This window comes from Cygnus olor, chromosome 2, assembly GCF_009769625.2.
Source record: "Cygnus olor isolate bCygOlo1 chromosome 2, bCygOlo1.pri.v2, whole genome shotgun sequence".
In the NCBI taxonomy this organism is placed as follows: Eukaryota; Metazoa; Chordata; class Aves; order Anseriformes; family Anatidae; genus Cygnus; species Cygnus olor.
The window spans coordinates 47,978,820-48,001,509 of NC_049170.1; the positions used below are offsets into that span (position 1 = coordinate 47,978,820).

The 22,690-nt window shown below is 39.3% G+C and overlaps 1 protein-coding gene across 5 annotated transcripts in view; it reads left to right on the top strand.

Moving 5' to 3' along the window:
- COL15A1 (collagen type XV alpha 1 chain) overlaps positions 1-22,690 on the top strand; it is a 127,404-nt gene that overhangs the window by 16,203 nt on the left and 88,511 nt on the right. The gene's annotated exons all lie outside the window — the stretch shown is intronic.

Sequence of the window (22,690 nt, forward strand, 5' to 3'; positions counted from 1 at the left end):
TCTTTGAAAGATTCTGGTGATCAGGAGATATTCCTGAGGACTAAAAAAAAAAAAAAAAAAAGGAGAAAAAAAAAAGATCAAGGATTAGGATGTCTGTGGACCAGGAAACTGTGCACTGATCAACTCACATCAGTCCCTGGGAATGTGATGGAGTACATCATCCTGGAAGACACTTCCAGAGCCAGTAAGAACAAGGTGATTAGAAGTAGTCAGTGCACATGCTTGAGGAGGAAATCAGATCTGTTTGTCAGGTTGGAAAGGAGCTATGTAATTTTTCTGGATATATTATTGTCTCTTTCTTGACGGTCTCAAGAAGCTAAATAGGTGATAGTATGCATCAAGTCCTTTTTTTCCCACCATTATAGGTATATATTGCATCATAATATGTTTGTTGTCATAATTTGACAACGAACACAGACGTAGTTAACTATGCATTGCAGTGTACATTTTTTCTTGCTAATGTTAATTTAAACATGTTTGTCCCTGTGTTTCTCTCCCACAGAAAATTTGTGTTTCAGTATGTTGTTTCACTGAAAAGCCTGTCTTCAAGAGTCAAACGGCTGTTATGAACAACCAAAACTAATGTCTAGTAGCTTGTTAAATTATTGTGCAGCAATGTATATGGTGCAAAGTATCTACTGGTGAAGAAAATGAGGGAAAAATATGCAAAATTTAGAGCCTTTCTAGGAGTTCTCTCATATTTGGAATTCCTAACATCAAAGTATCCATTGATCAGGCTCAGTAATACTCCTTGTCAGCCCAATGCCTGCATCATAGAATGAGGTGTGAGGGAACAGTGACTCTTCATGGATCTTTATTTCTGCCATCCCACTTTGGTTAGCTGTGTACTGACTTGATACACTGCATCACTTCTGTGAATATGATCCTTTTCATTTTTTTTTTTTTTTTTTTTTCTGAGAGGGACAAAGATGCTCAGTCTTCTGTTTTTCACAAGCTATTCCAGTTCTTTTTTTTAACATTCTGTCAAAACAACATAGATCTTGACTTGATACAAGGAACAACTACATCTGTATTTCATCTACTATGAATGCTTCACAGTACTAGTGCCATTTTGAGTGTTTGTATGTGTGTGTGCATGCATGAATCTAACCCTTTCCTGCTACTCACTCAACAAGTAAATATTTCGTCTTTCTCAGATTAGCTGTGAATGTGGTTAAATACACATGGATTGAATTATTTTTTTTTTGTACTGTCTTTACTGTTCATCCATATGCAATTACAGGAAAGGTATACAACACACGCATGTTTTCTCAGCTGAAAAAAAATCTGTTTTGATTGAAATTGAAACAATCTATCAATTATTGCAGTGCAATGGTACTAAAGTAAAAACACTTATTTGAAAAAGTTTTGAATTTTTACTAGAGTGCTATAGTATGCGATATATCACTGCATAGAACTACATTTATTTTAACAGACAATAGTTTGCTGAACTCAAAATACTGTTAATGTGACCTCCTCTTAAAATCAGACCTTTGATTGTGCATGTATAGTTTTTGCTTTCTTTTTTTTCCCAGATGTACTTTTACTAAAACATATACCTATTGTGAGATATGAATCATACCCGCATGGCAATTTTCTGGCTCAGATAAGATAAGAGCAAAACAATGTTTTTGTTTGTTTGTTTGTTTGTTTCAGTATAAATCTGAACATGCTTAAAATTTGAAGGCCGCATTCTCAGAGGAAAAATAAATCACTGATGGTCTAAAGTACTGTAGCAGCTTTTTACACTTTCTTAAACAAAATTTGAAAAGATAGGACAGAACTACGGCAACTCTGTAACTGCGTTACTCACTTCAGATCTGAATTGTCCAGCAAAGAGGTTTTCATCATTTCTACAGTGATTTTTGTGCTGTGTGTGTGTGTGATGAACGATGTTGCATTATTTCTGAAAAAATACATAATTGGTGGGAAAATAAAAGCTGATCGAACTAGGAGTTAATGCAGACACCTCCGAGTATTTACAGAATGAATGTTAATCACATTCTCTCTCCTCATCCATCGGCTGGTCATGTCATCACAGATAGCTTATGAAGTTAGTCAAGCATGCCTTCCCCTTGGGTAAATGCATGCTCACTGCTGATGATCTTCCTGTTTTTCTGTGCTTGGAAATGGTTCCAGGATTAGCTGCTCCATCACACTTCCTGGGGAATGAGGTGAGGCTGACCATCATGTAGTTGTCTGTGCTCCTCCTTCTTGCCATTCTTGAAGACAGAGGTGACATTTGCTTTCCTCCAGCCTTCAGCACTTCTCTTGGTACAATGCTCATCAAAGACGAGAGTGGCATTAAAATGGCATCTGCCAGTTCCCTCAACATCATGGACTCTCATCCTACTGCACGTGGATTTAGGTGTGTCCAATTTGCTCAAGTATTTCCTGACCTGATAATGTTATGTTAAGGAGGTAAAGAGCAATGAGAACACAGCTGCCTACCTCCAGCCACTCAGGCCCAGGACGTGCTCATGTCCAGACACTGGTGCCCAGTGGGTGGCTGGGACCTGGGATCTCTGCCCAGGTTGGGGAGCAGCTGCCACTTACCCCCTCGGAGGGTAAGCTGGTAGCAAAGCTGAGAACATATCCTTGCAGGTTTAGCTGGTAGCAAAGCTGAGTATGTATCCCAGAAACATGCGGACACACACGCAGAGATAGACACACTGACACAAACACTGGCCACAAAGGCTGCCCTGGTCAAGATTGCCTTCAACAGCACTTTGACACAGGACTCATGTGAAACAGACACAGACATCCAAGACTTCTTTCTCCTCTCTGGTGGTAGAGATTGAAGTAACCAGAGCACTCTACGGTTCAAAACTACATGTACATTCATGTATCCCTCAAGTATTGGCACAGCCCCTCCGTCCATCCAGTACCCCTGTCCAACTCCCTCAAAGTACCAGTAAAGCCCCTCTGTCCATTCAGCAACCTTGCCAAGATACTTGGCCTGCCTTGCAGAACACCACAAACAGGAGAGAGAGTGTGCAGAGAAGAGTTAAAAAGGAGATTTAATGATAAAAAGGAGAAGACAGGACAGACTGCAGGGTTCAGCCCCAGGGGGCAGCCAGCAAGCATACTGACCAGCGCCATTTTACACATAACTGGCCCTTTTATACCCATTTCTATCTATCGTCTTCTTTGTTCCTCCTGCTTCCTCTTAACTGCTGCACACACTCAATGGGTTGCAGAGCTCTGCAGTTTCTGCACCCTCTCAGTCTGGGGCCCCTTGGTTCACAATCATATCAGTTCATCCTTCCAGGAAGTGCCATCTGTAGCTTGTTAGTCTAGCAATTAATGTGACCGGCTGAGGTCTGTTTCTTGTTATTGTCTTACACCTTGGAAGTCCCTCCGTCAGATAATAAACATTCCTACAGTCTCACACACTCTCATAACTTAGTGTGACAGACCATCCCTTTCTTACTACCCTTTGTTGCCTTGGGAAACAGTCCTTGACCAGACACCCTTAAAGGAGCAGACACTCTCCTTCTACATGCCCTTACACTTTAATGAGTGGTTCAGTCACATTGTGGTTGAGTTGGAAATCTATTCTAAATAGAATAGAACAGTTCAATTGGAAGGGAACTACACAGATCATCAAGTTCCAACTGCCTGACCACTTCAGGGCTATCAAAAAGATAAAGCATATTATTAAGGGCATTATCCAAATGCCTCTCGAACACTGAGAGACATGGGACATCAACTACCCTCACTAGGATGCCTGTTCCGGTGTTTGACCACCTTTCCAGTAAAGAAATTTTTCCTAATATTTACTCTGAACCTCTGCTGGTGCAACTTTGGTGCCATTCCCAGGCATCCTATCAGTACTTATTAGGGAGAAGAGATAAGCACTTCTCTGTCCATTTCCTTAGCATCCTTTTTATATTTTGGAGCCAGAACTGCACACAGTATTCAAGGTGAGACTACACCAAAACTAAATATGATGGGATAATCACCTCTTTTGACGGCTGGCTATGCTGTGTTAATGCACCCCTGTTGAATTTCATTGCTCTATTTATTGCTATTTAATGTTGCTATTGCTGATTGTCCAATGCTCCAGTCTATCTAGATCCCTCTGCAAGGCAGAGGGATCATCCTTCCAGAGCATCAACAGCACCCCCCCAGTTTAGTATCATCAGCAAACTTGTTAAGGATGCATTCACTGCCACATTCAGATCATTGATAAAATGTGAACAGAAATGCTGAACTAGAATTGAGTGCTAGAGAATACTACTAGTGACTGGCCACAGCCGATTAACTAGCAGTATTCCAGCACCCCATTCACTACAAACACTTTGAGCTCTAAACATTGAAACAGTTCATCACCCAGCATAGTGTGAAATCTGTTCATCTCACAGTTGGACAATTTGTCCAGAAGGATACTGTGAGGGATGGTATCAAAAGGCCTTACTGAATTCCAGAAAGATTATGTCTGCTGCCTTCCCTTCATTCACTGAGCAGGTGACCTTACCATAGAAAGGATCAAATTAGTAAGTCAGCACTTGAAGAAACCCCGTTACTACGCCCGATAAAAGCTTTGTTCTTTAAATGCCTTTTAATATCCCCCAGGATAATCTTCTCCATAACTTTTCAGGTACTATGGTTTAAACTAACAGGTCTGTGGTTTCTCAGGTCTTCTCTTGTGCCCATCTTGTAGATTGCTTATATGGGGCATCCACAACTTCCCTGGGCAACCTGTTCCAGTGCCTCACCATCCTTACAGTGAAGAATTTCCTCCTGATCTCTAATCTAAATCTATCCTCTTTTAGTTTAAGACCATTACCCCTTGTCAAATCATTATTTACCCAAGTAAAGAGTCCCTCTGCATCCTTTTTATAAGACCCCTTTAAGCATTGAAAGACTGCAATGAGGTCTCCCTGGAACCTTCTATTCTCCAGGCTGAACACCCAGCTCTCTCAGTCTTTCTTCGTAGGAGAGGTGCTCTGATCATCTCTGTGGCCCTCCTCTGGACTCACTCTAACAGGTCCACATCCTTCTTGTGCTGGGGGCCCCAGACCTAGATGCAGGACTCCAGGTGAGGCCTCACGAGGGCAGAGTAGAGTGGGACAATCACCTCTCTCGACCTGCTGGTCATACCTCTTTTGATGCAGCCCAGGATTCAGTTAGTCTTCTGGGCTGCAAGCACATGTGCTGGCTCATGTCAAGCCTTTTGTCCACCAGAACTCTCAAGTCCTTCTCCACAGGGCTGCTTTCAATGAGTTCTTTTCCCAGTCTGTACTCCTGTCTGGTATTGCCCCCGACCCAGGTACAGCACCTTGCACTTGACTTGCTGAACCTCATGTGGTTCACATGGGCCCACTTCTCCAGCCTGTCCAGGTCTCTTTGAATGGCATCTCTTCCTTCCTTGGTATCAACTGCACCACTCAGCTTGGTGTTCATATGCAACACTTACTGAAGGTGTACTCAATCCCATCGTCTACATCATTGATGAAGATACTGAAAAACACTGTTTCCCAAGAGAGACCCCCTGCGGGACACTGCTCATCACAGGCCTCCACCTGGACATAGACCATTGACCCACTATTCTCTGGGTGCGGCCATTGAGCCAATACTTTATCCACTGGATGGTCCACCTTTCAAATCCTTGTCTTTGCAATTTAAAATTAGGATGTTGTGTGGGACTGTGTCAAAAGCCTTACGGAAGTCCAAGTTCCCTTGTTGACTGATGGAGTCACTCCATCATAGAAGGCCTGAGACTGGTAAGGCACAATTTGCCCTTGGTGATGCCATGCTGGCTGTCCCAGATCACCTCATTGTCCTGCATGTGCCTTAACATTGCCTCCAGCAGGATTCATTCTATGATCTTTCCAGGAACAGAGGTGAGGCTCACCGGCCTGTAGTTCTCTGAGTCCTGATAGATTCAACTGATACAACTGGTCCCTTACAATTTGTTGACCACAAGCGAAAAGTTGCTGCTCCCCCAGTCATGGTTCTGCAACAAAGAAGTCTGGGCAGCCCAAGATCTACTGTTAATATTAAAAATGAGGTTAAAAAGGCATTAAATGCCTCTGCCTTTTCCTCAACCCTACTTGTTAGGTGACCATCTATCAAGTACTAGTCCAATATTTTCCTTAGACTTCCTGTTGCTGTTGACATACTTAAGAAAGACTTTTTTTTGGTTGACATACACTGGTTGGTGTCAACTCAGGGTGAGCTTTGTTTTTTCTTGCTTTCCTCTTAAAAATGCAAACTGCAGCTCTTTAATCTGCCTGCAAAACCTGACCTGCATCCAGCAATCATATATTTTCTGTTTCTGCCCAAGTTCCAAGATTGCCAATATTCAGTAGACACTGGGATCAAGTCGCTGTTCGAAAGATGTTTGTTGGCTTGACTTTCAATGCCCTTTAAAAGTTGCTGTGAGTTCATAGATAAATACGGATTTCCTAGTATGGTGAAGACAAATTCTTGAAATGGCTAGGAGCCTTATAACAACTGCTGATATTGAATATAACAGCTGTAAAGCAAAATTTTGGTGCAAATTTTCTTTTCAGAAGTCCTGATGAAAGTTTAGGTTTTGTGTAAGAAAGTAGAAAAAAAATTGTCCTTAAATTATGAACTTTTATAAACATCAAAAGTGACCTAGATTGATCAGTCTGATTTTTTTTCTATTTCTATTATCTGTAATAAACTTTAACTCGTTAAGTTGCCAACTAAATGATTCCTTGTGGCTAGGTAAAACTAAGCATGAAGACAACGAGAAGTATATAAGATTACTTCTCTCTGTCTCTCTTAGATGATTATATTGGAATGTGAAATGCAGAACTGAGAGCTGATGTTATGAGTTATTCCTCCTGAGGTGCAGGACCCTGCAGTTGCCCTTGTTGAACCTCATGAGGTTTCCTCTCAGCCCAAACCCTCCAGCCTGTCAAGATCCCTCTGAATGGCAGCACAGCCCTCTGGTATCAGCCCACTCCTCTGAGCTTTGTGTCATCAGCAAAACTGGTGAGGGTGCACTCCACTCCATTGTCCAAGTCATTGATAAATAAGTAGAACAACACTGGACCCAGTATTGACCCCTGGGGGGACACCGCTAGCTACAGGCCTCCAACTAGACTCTTCACCACTAAGCACAACCCTCTGAGCTCTGCCGTCCAGCCAGTTATCAATCCCCCTCACTGTCTGCTCATCTAGGCCACACTTCCCAAGCTTGTCTATGAGGATGTTATGGGAGACAGTGTCAAAAGCCTTGCTGAAGTCAAGGTAGACCATATCCACCACTCTCCCCTCATCTACCCAGCTAGTTATCTCATCATAGAAGGATATCAGATAGGTTAAGCATGATTTCCACTTGGTGAATCCATTCTGACTATTGCTGATCACCTTCTTATCCTCCACATGCCTGGAGACGACCTCCAGGAAGAGCTGCTTCATCATCTTTCCAGAGATGGAGGTGAGTCTGACTGGCCTGTAGTTGCCTGGGCCCTCCTTCTTGCCCTTTTTCAAGACTGGTGTGACATCGGCTTTATTCCAGTCCTGAGACACCTCTCCTGTTCTCCACGACCTTTCAAAGATGATGGAGAGTGGCCTAGCAATAACATCGGCCAGCTGCCTCATCACCCATGGGTGCATTCCATCAGGGCCCATGGATTTGCGGATGTCAGGTTTGCTTAGATGATCTCTGACCCAATCCTTCTCAACCCAGGGAAAGTCCTCCTTTCTTGTCTCCAGGGTGTGAGATTCCTGAGGGCTGGTCTTAGCAGTAAAGACTGAGGCAAAAAAGGCATTCAGCAACTCTTCCTTCTCTGTATCCTTTGTCACCAGGGCACCTTTCCCATTCAGCAGTGGGCTGACATTTTCCACAGTCTTCCTGTTGTCAGGTAGTTATGCAGTTACAGTTGCTAGGCTCACTGTTTGCTTTTTAAAAACAACAGCATATGCTTAAAATGCAAAAGTAGCCCAAATATCATAATATCATGACTTGTGTGGAATAATACTTTGCAGATTTCTCAGCAAGATTTTACAGAGCTTCTGCTGGGAGTTGCTAGGTTAAGGTAACATATTATAAAATTTCTTTTTGCAACATTTACCTCATTTCTCTTTTTGCCTTCCTCCAAAGTCTTTCCGTATTGCCTTCAACCTTCAACCTTGCAATAGCAAGGACTTAAAATTCTAGAGTTTTGGGGGACATTTTATACAGTATTCACTTTGTCACATGTTCATTTTTACATTTTCTGTTACAGGTGACAAGAATTTATATTCTGACGTTTTTGGTACTGTATTTCTGCAATATTATTTCTTGGATGTCTTATATATCAGCAAAACCAACCAACCAACAAAACAAAACGAAAACACATTACTATATCATTTAGTATGGTCAATACAAGTGAGTTTCTTATTAAGAAATGTTTACTTAAAAAGATAAAGGCAAAATTTTACCCCACCATCCTTCTAATACAGTGCTATTCATGAAAGGAATGTTAACATTAAGACTATTAGTGTCTGGCATGATTTTCTTTTGCACGGTGTTCTTGACTGTGTTAGTAGGAGTTCTGTTAAAATTTACAGCTATATGAAGCATGTTAATCATCAGAAACAAAAACCAAACCAAAACAAACAAAAGTCCCAAACACTGTCTGTTAGACAGGAAACATTTTTCAACCTATGATCCTTACCATAGACTTTAGTTGAATGATGGTGTAAATGTCTGATTTCCCAAAGTCTAATTTCCCAATTAGTCAGATCAAAGAATATATAAGGACTTGATAATTCATTTCAGTAAGACGGACAGTAATGGATAGATCTGCTATTATGCTCTTGCAGAGATGGACAACAAACCTATGTGTGTCCAAAAAAAATTTGTTTAATAACTCCTCAATACAAAGGTGCTTTGTCTTTTGATTTTAAACAAATAATCCTTAGTCATCAGCTCTACTTCTGAGGCATCTAATGCTATCTATCAGTATGACTTCTGTAGCTAACATTTAGGTATTTGTAGTATTGATTATTACCAGAAAATTAATGCCAGACATTTCTCTGCCACTCTTTCACTCTTTCACTCCAAGAGCCTGAAATCCATCTTCCTTTCTCTGTACACCCTGCAGCTCCTACTCAGCCTGTTTTAGTAGCATTTGCTGCTTAAACATCCTTCTTGCCTTCATGTACTTTTATATATATATATATATAAAGTGACCTTTTTAAATGAGATAACATCTACCACTCTTGCCTTCTCCAAGATTTTCTAAAGGCTTGTTACTGCTGAGAGGAAGTCAGTGGAACAAGTTCTGACTTCAGGTGCATGCATAAAAGTTCACACAATATGGCCTTGAATTCTCAAGGCAGACTTGTTACTTTCGAGATACCTTGCAATGCTGGTAATATTCACAGTAAAGCATCAATAAATAATGACAGCTACAAGAGATTAGTGTCCACCTGTAAACAAAAGCATAGAAATGCAAGTTTGAAGGGAAGGAACTTTGAAGATCAGCTTTGGCTTTGTCTGGTAAGTCTGGAACTTCCTAGTTGTGGTGTACCTCTACGGAGATAAATCTTTTATATTTCTAACTAGTTGACATACCTGGCATTTGCCTGTAGCATGGCAACTTAAAGCAAAACTTCATGTTTCTTGTGAAGATCACCTTGCAAGCAACACTGACAACTTCATATAACATGAAAGTGTGGGGAGTGGCTGACTGACCAGATGGACCTTGACAGGCTGGAGAGGTGGGCTGACAAAATTCTTATGATGTACAGCCAGGAGAAGTGCGGAGTCTTGTGCCTGGGGAAGAACAACTCCAGGCATCAGTTCATGCTGAGGGCTACCCAGCTGGAAAACAGCTTTGCAGAATAGGATCTAGGAGTCTGATAGACACCAAGCTGAAAACAAGTAAGCAGTGTGCTCTTGTTGCTAAGAAGGCTAATGGCATTCTTGGCTGCATAAGGCAAAGTAGCACCAGCAGGTCACAAGAATTGATTCTTCAACTTTACTCAGAATTTGTGAGACCACACCTGGAGTACTATGTTCAGTTTCCCCCACCTGGGAAAGAGACATGGACACATTGGAAGGATGTGGAGGGACACATTGGAAAATGTGGAAAGATTGTCCAGTGGAGGGTCACCAAGACAATCAATGGACTGGAGCACCTCTCCTATGAGGAGAGGCTCATAGAGCTGGGACTGTTCAGCCTGGAGAAAACAAGGGTCAGAGAGATCTTATCAATGTGTATAATACCTAAAGAGAGGATGGAGGCAGGCTATTTCATTGGTGCCCAGTGACTGGACAAGAGACAATGGGCACAGACCGGAACACAAGAGGTTCTGTCTAAACATCAGGAAGCAATTCTTTACTGTGTGGTTGACTGAGCACTGGCACAGGTTGTACAGAATGGTTATAGAGCCTCTCTCATGAGATATTCAAAAGCCATCTGGACATGTTCCTGGGCAACCTGCTTAGGTGTCCCTGCTTGAGCAAGGGGGTTGGAACAGATGACCTCCAGAGATCCCTTCCAACCTCAACCATTCTGTGATTCTTTGATTCTCTTCTGCATGCACTGAAGAGAAAGGAATGAAAATTAAACTTGCTAATTGTTGTGATTTAAGCCAGCAGGCAGCTAAGCATCACACAGCTGTTTGCTCCCCACCACCAACCCCGAGTGGGTTAGGGGACAGAATTGGAACAAAAAAAAAAAAAAAAAAAAAAAGGAAAAATTTGTGGGTTGAGATAGAGAGAGTTTAGTAGGATAGAAACGTGAAGGGAAAAAAACAATAATGACAATAATAATTATATAAAAATATATAAAACAAATGTTTCACAATGCAATTGCTCACCACTCCTCTGACTGATGCCCAGCCAGTCCCTGAGCAGCCATCCCCCTCTGGCCAACCCTCCCAGTTTTTATTGTCTCACATGATGTCTTATGGTATGAAATACCCCTTTGGCCATTTTGGGCCAGCTGTCCTGTCTCTGTCCCCTCCCAGCTTCTTGTGTACCCCCAGCCTCCTCACTGACAGGGCAGCACAAAAAGATGAAAAGTCTCTAGCTTAATGCAAGCACTGCTCTGTAACAACTAGAACATCAGTGTGTATCAACATTATCTTTCTCCTAAATCCAAAACAAGGCACATACCAGCCACTATGAAGAATATTAACTCTATCCCAGCCACAACCAGGACACTCATGTTTAGATACATAAATGAAGTAGCTATTTTAAGGGATTATTTTTATATATTATATTTTAATCAGATAATCCTTTATTATGTACTACTTCCAGCAGTGTTAGAAAACTATTTGTTTTCCAGTGCATATGTGGGGAATATGATAAATAAGCACAGAGTTCTGGCTGTTCTGAGTTCTAAATATGGTTTGCAAAATCTGTGCATAAAAATATGAGAGTTATTAAAATGTGAATCTAAAATAGTTTCACTCTTTATGGCCTCTCATAACCTTTAGCATGCTGGGGATAAATGAAGTGGAGCTGTGCAAAAAATATATATATATATTAAAACATGGCACTGGTAGTGTTTTTTTACAGGCCTGCACTTAGAAAAACGTCTTTCACAAACTGTGAATCCACACCACTGTAATTCAAACAGTAACTCCATTGATAAACTTATGGAATGAAAGAAATTCCTACAGAATGTAGGAAGCTAGAAAAAGAAAGGTAGCCACCAGATCAGTGTATATAAAGAAAACAGTCTAGCATGTGCATTTTGAAAAATATATATATATATTTTGTAGCTATATTTTAGAAATGATGCTGTCTGAGGTATTTAACATTTAGATGATATATTTAGTAGATGGTATCTTGCTGGGCTTCATTTTGAGAGTTACAACATATTTTGTCAGGAGTGAATATGATTCCAATCTAAGCAATAAATTCCCATTCATTCCATTCATCTTTAAAATGAAAATTTAGAAAGAAATTTTAACACTACTCATCAAGAGCACAACTGTCTTTATGACGAAAACATAAAGAGATGAAATCAAATGTGGAGAAGAATCATGTTTAGGCATTCTAAACCTGCTTCCTTTCTCACCTTGGGATCCTCTTGGAAATTATGTAGAAATATGACACAAGTATTCAAATATAGTTTCAATTTAGCTTTCCCTAGCTCTAAATTGACAAAAGCTGAAATGACACATTCTGTTTCTTTTCTGTAATAGAGAATGTTTAGTTCATTAAAGAGAGTGAGTGTTTGGAAATAAACAAATAACCATACCTGGCATTTTTCTTAACTTGTCCCTACGCAGAAAAACACTGGCATTGTTTATAGAATTTAATCTGTTAGGCAGATTCAAGAAAGGGAAAAATACTGCTGTGCAACAGCAGCTGAGAGAGTGAGGAGTGAGAAACAGCCCTGAAGACACCAAAGTCAGTGAAGGAGGTGCTCCAGGTGCTATAGCTGCCCTGCAGCCTATGGAGAGGACTGTGGTGGAGCAGGTTGTCCCAGTGCAGCCCAGAGTGTACCATGGTGGAGCAGATCTCCACGCTGCAGCCCATGGAGGAGCCCCCAGTGGAGCAGGTGGATGTGGCCTGAAGGAGGCTGCGGCCCATGGAGAGCCCCCGCGGGAGCAGGCCCCGGGCCGGAGCTGCAGCCCGTGGAGAGGAGCCCACGCAGGAGCAGGGGGTCTGGGGGAAGCTGCCACCCGTGGGGGACCCGTGCTGGGGCAGTTTGCTCCTGGGGGATGGACCCCGTGGTACAGAACCATGTGGGAGCAGTTCTTGAAGAGCTGCTGCCTTTGGGAAGGCCACACAGGATCAGTTTGGGAAGGACAGCATCCCGTGGCAGGGACCCCACACTGGAGCAGGGGCAGGGAGTGACCGTGAAGGAGTGGCGGAGGCAAAGTGTTACAGACTGACTGCAGCCCCCATTCCCCATTCCCCTGTGCCACTCAGGGATAGGAAGTAGATGAGGGTGGATGGGGGGAAGGTGTTCTTAGTTTGATTTTAGTTCTCCCCACTCTAGTCTGTTAGGAATAGGCAGTAAGTTACATTAATCTCCCTACACTGTCTGTTTTGCCTGTGATGATAATTGCTGAGTGATTTTCCTGTCCTTACCTCAACCCTTGAGCCCTTTTCATCATATTTTCTCCCCCTTTCCCTTTGAGGTGAGGGAGTAAGAGGGCAGTTGTAGTTGGAGTTCATCTACCCAGCTGAGTAAAACCACCACAGTTACATAGAAAACAAAGCCGGATCAAATAGTATAAGGTCTGCCATTAGCAACACTTCAACTGCTTCAAAACTAGACTAAGCATAGAATCATAGAAGCATAGAAGCAGCTCTTGTCCAGGAAGAAAAGGGGAAAGGGAGAGGGAAGAAAGGAAATGAAGAAAATTACCATGTATTGTATTAATGTTTATAGAGATTCCATGGTGGTTGCATAAGTTGAATGAATTCTGCGTACTTGGGCATTTTGGATCGTGTAGTCTCAGAAAAAAAAAATATTATTAGTCAAAACTGGGTAAGTTCAATTAAAAAACAAAGTATACATATATATATTTATTTCAACAGCACTGGTGGAGAACAGAATACAGGGTTATAGGCTTTTGGTGTATCACCCTGCTCTCATAGTTAACTACTTAAGCTCTCTGGCAGTTAACGCAGCATGTGTTATCCAGTCCTTGTTTTTTGACTCAGACTCCTCAGTGACATATTTTGTGGAAAAGAAAATGGCCAAGTTGGAAGTCAATCAGTGGCTCTCTTCACTGTGAAAGACATCTTGAAATGAAGGGATATGAAAAAATAGGAGAAAGAAAGAGTTTAGAACTATTCATTGATACTTCTTAATATATATGAGATTATTTTTAATATATATTGTTATGTGACCTATTTGGATCCCTTTTAATCTTTTTTCTCTCTTAAGAATTTAACTTTCTTTTCTGCAAAATGTGGTGCTTGAATTTTATTTTTTTTCCAGAGTTAATCCCTAGCTCTTACAATTGTTGATTTTACAACTCCTCTGTTGTACAGTTGTTGTACTGTTAGAATCAGTTCTGGATGGAGGTAAAGGGTGGAGGAACTGTAAAGGTAGACTTGACCATCTGTTGTAATCCTGTCTCTTGGTCCTGTGTGTCAGGTCCTTGAAGCTTGGTTGAGAAAATTGCATCTAATAGGTAGAGATATACAAGGCTTCAAATGACCCAAACTCTTCTTATTCCAGTCACGTTTCCTGTGCAAATATATACATGACACTGCTTCATTAGAAGATTGTTATTGACAGCTGCCTTGAACAATATTACTAAGTACCTATTACTTCTACTAATTAGTAGCAGTTACTATTAACTACTGAAAGTTATAAAGCAACATGGGAGGATAAAATTAGTGTCAGCTGATGTTTCTCATGAATGCTGTTTTTTTCTGCAGGTCAGAATGTGTATGTTTCGGCTGGTTCCCTTTGAGAAGGCACAGACCACTTGCCTCGGACACAGCTCTGGATATATATGCACTCTGTTTTAAAAACCTGTCTTTATTCTGTACTTAACAGAATTCTCCAGTTCACTTCAGGTCACTGTAGATGTCCAGCTACCAGAAATGAGGGTGTAGCCAGATACATTAACATCTATGTGACTCAGGTTTTATGTGGTCATGTAACAAAACCACAAAATTCCAGTTATTGAAAGAGACATACTGTCAGATCCAAGATAAATGTCTTGTCCTGTTGAGTCTGAGTTCTGCAGTTACATTCTATAAGCCAAACTCATTTTGTGATTATTTTCCTTACTTTAAATAACATTAAAAGCCCTACACAGAACACCACAGGCTGTATCAACTAGTTCCTTAGTGTTGTTCCAAATCAAGCAACACAACTGCCAAGTAGACCACTGGGAATTGAACAGGCTCACAAAGTTAATTTTTATGAACAAGTGACATTCTTAGAGAGGGTTGTAAGGGAATTGATACTTTTTATCTCTGTGTTGTGTATTTCAATGTTCTGGCTATATCTTCTACTTTTAGCTGCAATGGTCACGTAGAATTGTAATTTATATTTTTATGAAAAATACTTAGCATATAAACAACAGAGCGATGAAATTACTGATGAAAACAAATTTGGCTGTACCATTAACCGTATTTGCAATCTACATTTGCAAAGTCTCAGTTTGGATATTGGGGATAGCTACTATATTGTATAAAATTATCACAGCAGTACTGAAAGTAGCAGAACTACCATAATTCACCACATCTGAAAATGTTACCTTACTTTGTTTTTCAAAAAACTACAGAGATTTTGAGACTCAATAAAACAACTTAAAACCGATCTTTCCTCCTCAATTTCAGAACTGTTTCAGGTTTAACTTATCAGAAGACAGTTCTGCTATTACTTGAATATTCTTTATTACTGCTACCTTTTGTGTACAGAGTAGTTCACTGAGAGCCATCGTAAGTCTTATTGTTTGGCTTTCAGGGGATGAACCTGAACATAGAATCATTAAGGTTGGAAAAGATCACCTGGTCCAACCGTCCCCCTACCATCAATATTACCCAATAAAACAATGTCCCGAAGTACCATATCCAAGCTTTCATTGGCATTGCTCCCCCAGGCTCATCTCTATCGAGCCCCATTTCATCCCATTCCCACTTCATACCTTGTTTAAAGCCCAATGAGCTCTGCTGGATCCTGGGCTAGGATCTGTTTCCCCCTTTGAGACAGGCGGGACCCATCTGTAGCTACCAGGCCTTCATAACACACACCTGTGGTTACCACTAGTGAAATTGGTAATACCAGAAATCACTATTGTCTTACAATAAGACTGATGGTTCAGACAGAAAAAAGAGCAAAGCCTGTAATCAAAGCCAAATCAATTATATATTTTTTTCTTTTATTATGTTTTACTTCTTTTTTATTTTATAAATATTAAGTTGAAATAAGAACTAACAAAAATGCAATAATTCTGAAGATGTTACTTTTTCTTCATATTGGCGCAAAGACAAAAGCCTTGAGAAAGTAACTTATGAAATTCAATCCAGAAGGGCAAAAATGTTAGGTTTTGCGAAGTATTTTTTAAAATGAGGAAGCAAGCATACGTTATGTGGATTTATAAATACTGGAAACAGAGGCAAATCAAGTATGTCCTTCAAGTTTGGTTTGGCGTGCAGTTGAGAAAACTCGGAAACACTTTCAAATGTGTGTCAAGCATATGGACTTCAGAATAACTACTGTATGCTACTTTTACCTTTCTGTCTTTTTCAGATCTTGGATCAAATAATATTTGAGTGAATTAAAATATAACATTCACCAAAAATGAGATTTCTGCTATTAGATATGTATTCTTGAAGAAATTAAGTTATTTTTGGCCATACATGTGCAAAATATAATATATTCTTTGTGGTTTTTGGTTGGTTGGTTGGTTTTGGTTTTGTTTTTTATTTGTTTTGTTTTGTATTCTTGAAGAAATTAAGTTATTTTTGGCCATATATGTGCAAAACATAATATATTCTTTGTGGGTTTTGTTTGGTTGGTTGGTTTTGGTTTTGTTTTTTATTTTGTTTGTTTTGGTCATATAACTTCAAATCTTGAATAAAATATAACAGACAACTTGTCTTTTCTAGATGTGACCTAATGATTATTCCATGTTGTGGACAAGCCATGGAGATCTGTTCTTGAGTGGCAATACATTGCAGAGACAAAAGAATTAGTTCAGTAATCAACAATAGTAGAATTGTTAAAGTAAATGTTAGCCAGTTGGAAAATGTATCATCTACTATTTCAATTTGAGTCAATTATTTTAATTATTATCTACCTTATAATCTGCTCTAAACAATTTAGTCACCAGGCAGTGATCAAAAATGTCATAGATAGATAACTCTAGCTTTGGTAGCCATAAAATCTCATTTATGTACTATTGTCTGATTAAAATAATGAACTGCTGTAATGAAATATCTGATCTGTATGGCATTTCTAATGTTGTCATACTGTTCCTGTCATATTTCCTTGGAAATAATGCAAAGGAGATGTAGCTGTGAATCAGAGAAAAAAAGAAAAAAGGAAAAAAAAAGTGTTTTGGATTTCTCAAGCTGCTGTTTGAAACTGCATGTTTGGTCATTTGATGAGGGCAGATAAGGAATGCATGGAGCCAGAGGCAGGGATACATGCCTGCATGTAGCTATATTATGAAGAAAGGTTTCTGTCCTTCAGCTGCATAGAAAAATACATCTCATAATATGGTCCTTTTCTGCATGGTATCTTTTTGGATCACAAAGCACACATTAACCACTTAGTTACAGGGCTTTTTTCCTGTTCCCAGCATAATAATTTTTTTTTCTTGTGTTAAGTAAATGAACAAAAATGGAATAAGTATGTCTTTAACAGATTATATATTGATTAGTCACAGATAACAAGCATCATAAATGTCTACTTTTTGTGTTTTTAAGGAACTGAACTGGTATGGATCAGCACAAAACAATACCTCACAAGCAAAGCAGCATTTAAGCTATCCCTGATAAAGTCCACAGGAAAAAATCTGCAGGCTTTAGTGCCCCATGGTATTTTTTCAGTGAAAAGTGTGGGGAGAAGATCAGAAATTATGATAAACTTTGTTTGTAGAACTTTTTATGAATGCATTGCCCTCTTCAGAGTTATCTGACAGAGCTAGCATTGAGGCCAGTACAGGTCTACATGTGAAGATTTATTCTAAACTTGTAGTATTTCTGGTTGCAAATAAAGTCCCCCAGACATAAATAATGTAGTGTATGAGCTTGTGAAAATCTGAAAGCAACTGAAAGGCACTACACTATTTTTCCTTCTCTCTATGACTGCGAAGTCTGAAATATCTGTATCCAACATCCCATTAATATGTTTTATGCTAAGTTCAAATAGACTTCTCTTTTATTTCATTTTTCTTCTAAAGAAAAATTCTTGAGCTCTCATTAATGAAGATAACAATCATCCCAGTATCTGTTTTGTAAAATATTTGTTATACTTGTTATGAAGTCACATAGCTAAAATCAGAGTCACTTAGTCCACCATTGCATAGGATAATGTGCAAGGTCAGCAGTGTAGTTTGTAAGTAGTAAAACCAGTTAATCCACTGAACTTAAGAAAGAACCGGCTGTATTTGCATTCAAGAGAAGAGCTGTAGGCATGTACTACAGCGATGCATTGAGTTTGAACTGTTTTCACAAGGAGACAATGCATATGTAATTGTAGCATGTGGCTGTGCAATGATTTCTGAGACTGCTTTGAGTCTGAGCTTGTATACATCAAAACTGACAATGATACTGAGGCCTGATGGCCATTTAGTTCAAAGTCTTAAGGAACAGAAACAGAGTAAGTGTGCAAAACTTTATTCATGTCCACACTAAGAGAGGGACTGTTTGGAGAAGCAGTAAATTTGCATAAGATGCTTAAAGCCCTGAAAAAGCCTCTGTGAGTGCTTACCTTTTCACAACAAGAGAATCCAATGACAAGACAAAAAGCTAGTCAAAGCGTGGCTTCAGCAACACTGCTGCTCACAGCAGTTTCTTATTTAGGTGGCTACTGAATTTTTCCGTCCACTGGAGTGAAAATAAAAGTAGCCAGCTTGTTTTCCACACCCAGCAGGTTATAGAAGATTCCCCTCCTACAGAGCTGACAGAATCCTGCACAGAGGTGTTTTTCTGTTTAGTTTAGTCTAAAGTGTCAGGAGAAGTTTTAACTAAATTAACAAAACTTTAAAACTAGCTGACATTGTAAGCAAGATGAAAATATTTTTCCTTCAGTAATTGTGATCTGTTATTAAGGGAGCATTACAGAAAGAAATCTGTCCTGATATGAAAAGCGGCCCTTGACCTGCACATTTATTTCCTTTCCAGCCTTCTTGGGCTTCTAAGTAGTAATGTGAAACCTATGACAGGTGAAGCTGGTCAACATTTAGAAAACTGATATAATAGAGAAATATACAACATATAAATAGAGAAAAATACGAATGGACAAGGAGGTGCAAGCTTTTTGACAGAAGTGTATCTCAAACAACTTTTAGTGGGTTTGGTCCTACTGCTCCCTGACTAAATTTGCGACAGCAGTAGAATGTGTTGCTGCAAACTGCACTTGTGTGTACAGTTTCTGACTCTGAAAGCTGTGGCCATAGGCTACCACTAGCAGCAGGCTGTGGGATTATTTCTTCTAATGAGTCAATTTAAAACATGGTCTTTCAGTTAGGACTTCAGCCAGGATTTTAAGCCAGAACTTTTTATAACAAAAATTACATTTTTAAGATACTTTGTTTAACCCATTCAGTGCATACTCTGGAGAAATATGAAAGTGTACACATAATAAAGTATATGTGATTTACACCAAGAAATAAATGTAGTGTAAGGTAGCTCTTGGGAAATGAAATTCCTGGAAAAAGGAAGATGGAAGAAATAGGATTACACTAGCTGTATTTTTGTTGTTGTTGTTCTACATTTTAGTAGTGTACTTAAGTTATGAAATGATTTAGCTGTAAGAAACATTAATGTCCAAAACAAAACATAATTTTAGATTTTACTGTTCCCATACCCTCTACCTCACAATTAATTTTGCACTTTTCTGAATCCCAGCACCTTTTAATATCTAATATATTAAATACTTAATCCCATGGTATAGAGAATATATGAGAAGCACAAAGAATGAATGATGAGAGGATGACTACACAGAAGAATAAAAATCAGTAATAAATACCAGGCACATAACTGAAGAACATTTATGGAAGAAATGCTCCCAGATTACAGGAAAAAAAAAATAAAAAAATAAAATAAAATAAAGCTCCCTATTTAGGATCTGAAAAGACCTCAGTAACAAAGCAGTGCTTTCTGTTGCTTAACATGAAAGAATGGATAGTTTAGTCATCTGAGAGAGGAATACTGTCCATCAGGTCTTAAAGTAAAATCTAACAGTTGATGATGCATAAACAATCCTGTTCTCATTATGTGACTGGGTCCATAGCCCTTGATTTAAATAACAATAACAATACTAACAAAATTTATTGCAATATTTTTATTTTTCTGTTCTGATGTTCTGATCTAACCTGACCTGGGATTAAGCAGAGTTTCCATTCTCACATTACTGGAAGGTTGCAGAAAAGTTTCACCTAAACCTGAGTTCATATACTATTCATATATGAGCCTTCATCACACAGAGATTGGACCAGAATGTAGAAAATACAAATATGTCAGCTATTTGTTTCTCTCACCTCCCATTCAGAGATTGCCTGCAGGCAGCTTTTCCATACATTTGGGGTAATGTTTGCCCTTGAGTGTTGGGTTTGACTGAGCTAAGAGATGTAGTGTGGTAGGTGTGAGAAGGGAAGTAACATTTCTGGGTGAAGTTTTATAATTTTCATACAGTGCTCATATGGTCCTACTCACACCATTGATCCAAGGACAGAATCTTGTAGTGCAATAGAGAGCTAGCAAAGAAGAGCAGGAACAACAATAGGAGATTCTATGTAAGTGTTCTCTGTCCTGGCTTCCCATTAAATCCCTTTATACGGGTTGAGAATTTAGATCCACGCCAGTGTGCCAGACTACATTCAGTATCTTAAATAGGTGTCTGTTTTTCCTCATTTGTGCAGAGAATCTCTGCTGACACATACAACTAAGTCTGCAAAAGCATCAGATGTCGCTCCCAGTACTTTAAAAGAGAATTGTCCTCATTATCTTAGAAAAATATTACATTTTGGTAATGAAGGCATTGGTCATGGTCAATGGCCACATTGGTCATGGCCTTGCAATAATTTGCTCCCTTAAAATTCAGGAGATAAAAAGAGAAAGAGAAAATAAGAAAAGCAATGTCATTTTTACCCATGAAAATACACAGCAGACTTAGTTAATTGTATTTTGTCTGATTTCCAAGGTTACTGTGAAACAAAAACAACAGGGTAATAATTCACATCCATTTTGAACATAATGGAAATTAAGCATAAACTAGCTTCGATGTTGTGAAATAGTACATACAGCAGACACTGCATTGGTTATCCATAAGTAAAGCTCTCCTTTCCTAAACTGAAGCTCTAATCTGATTTATGAAGTGCTGTATCGCTACCTAGTGGTGAAATGTAAAATTTCTGCACCTTTGCAATAATTAAAGAGTGTACCTCAGGCTGGCAATGGCATCACCATATCAGTTTATGTAATTTACATATTTACATCACACAGAATTTTCATTCCATAAAGTCAGTGACCAAGCTTGCCACAGATGCATACTTTTGGACAGCTGCAATATTCAATGCACATTCTGTAATCCTTATACAGTTTAGCTTTGTCCAGTTATCTTTAGGACGGTGGATGTCCCAGAATGCCAGCTCATACTTTCTCTCTCATACACACATGCTACATCTGAAAAAGGATGGATAAAATGGCAACTTTGCATCGTTCTGAGTGCAGAGACGCTAGAAAACCGGTTTCAGTGCTGAATTTCTGTGTTTCTAAAGAAATTGTCAAGTTACTCAAACCTAGACTTTTCTCTTTTTTTTTCCTTTTTTTTTTTCCTACTGCCTTGCACTGAATCAGATAGATCCCTCACTGCTCCTGTTTATTTCATGCCATGTCCATTTTGAACCCCCAGCTATCCTTCAGTAGTTCAAGTCCTTCTGCATTGGTCTTTTCTCTCTTTCTTTCCTTTTTTTTTTTTTTTTTTTTTTTTTTTCCCCAAATGTGAGCCTTTGGAATTGTATGTTTTAAACCAGGGATAAGAGATAATTCTGTCTGTGTAAGGCCTAACAGCCCTGCTTTTTGAACTCTGCTTCTGATATACTGAAATTGAGGGTGAAAGGACACAGAAAAACAGCCTCCTTATCTGTAATCCTGTTGTCTTTGACTCTGTTGTTGTAGGTTTCCTAAAGCCCATACGCTAATATACTTTAACCACCTTAGAAGTTAGGTTCTGTGAAAATGCAGTGTATCAGCTGGAAACAGGGACCATGTTTTATATGAGCTTTATTATACAAAAAGAAATACAAATATTCTTCTCCAGGTGTCGGAATGTTTCAGGTTTACAATTACTAGTCTTAGTATAGATCCAGACTCTAGTCCAAACAGCTTTTAATAGCAACCTTTAAGTTGGTATTAAAGGTGAGGCAAGGCAAGGTAAGGCAAGGCAAGATAGAAAAAGAGGGAAGGAAGGAAGGAAGGAAGGAAGGAAGGAAGGAAGGAAGGGAGGGAGGGAGGGAGGGAGGGAGGGAAGTGTACCTTTGCAAGGCTTTAGTTAAAATTGGCTGTAGAAAATTGCTCTTATCATTGCTACTACATTTCCAGGAATTTTCTTTCTGGGCATGTTTGGCAGAGATTTTTTACTCTTTTTACTTTTTTTTTTACACATTTACTTCTGTGTGCTTGCTGGAGCAGAAATTCTCTCATTTCAAAACTGAATTTTGACTGATGATGGGTTTTGACTGCTCTTATATACACAGTGAAACTAAGGAAATAAATTGAGAAAAAGGACATAAAAACTGAGGTCTGTTTTAGAAGCAGAGCTAATTGCAAGGACTGACGTAAACTCACTGCAACTTTTAACCTGGTTTTGTGTAACTGTATTGTACTGTTTATAGAGAATTCTTGCTCTCTTTTTGATGAGAGGATAACAGACCTCAGCTAATTTGCGAAAACAGGAGGTTGTTTATTCTTCACTGAATCTACTCTGCAAGCACTTGCAGAAGTTTTCTTTGCAGTTATAGCCAGCAAAAGTGATATGTCTTTTGTAGGAAGTACTTTTTTTGTCAGAAGCACATGAGCATTTAGCATATGAGTAACCTCAGTTAGTCAAAGGACAAA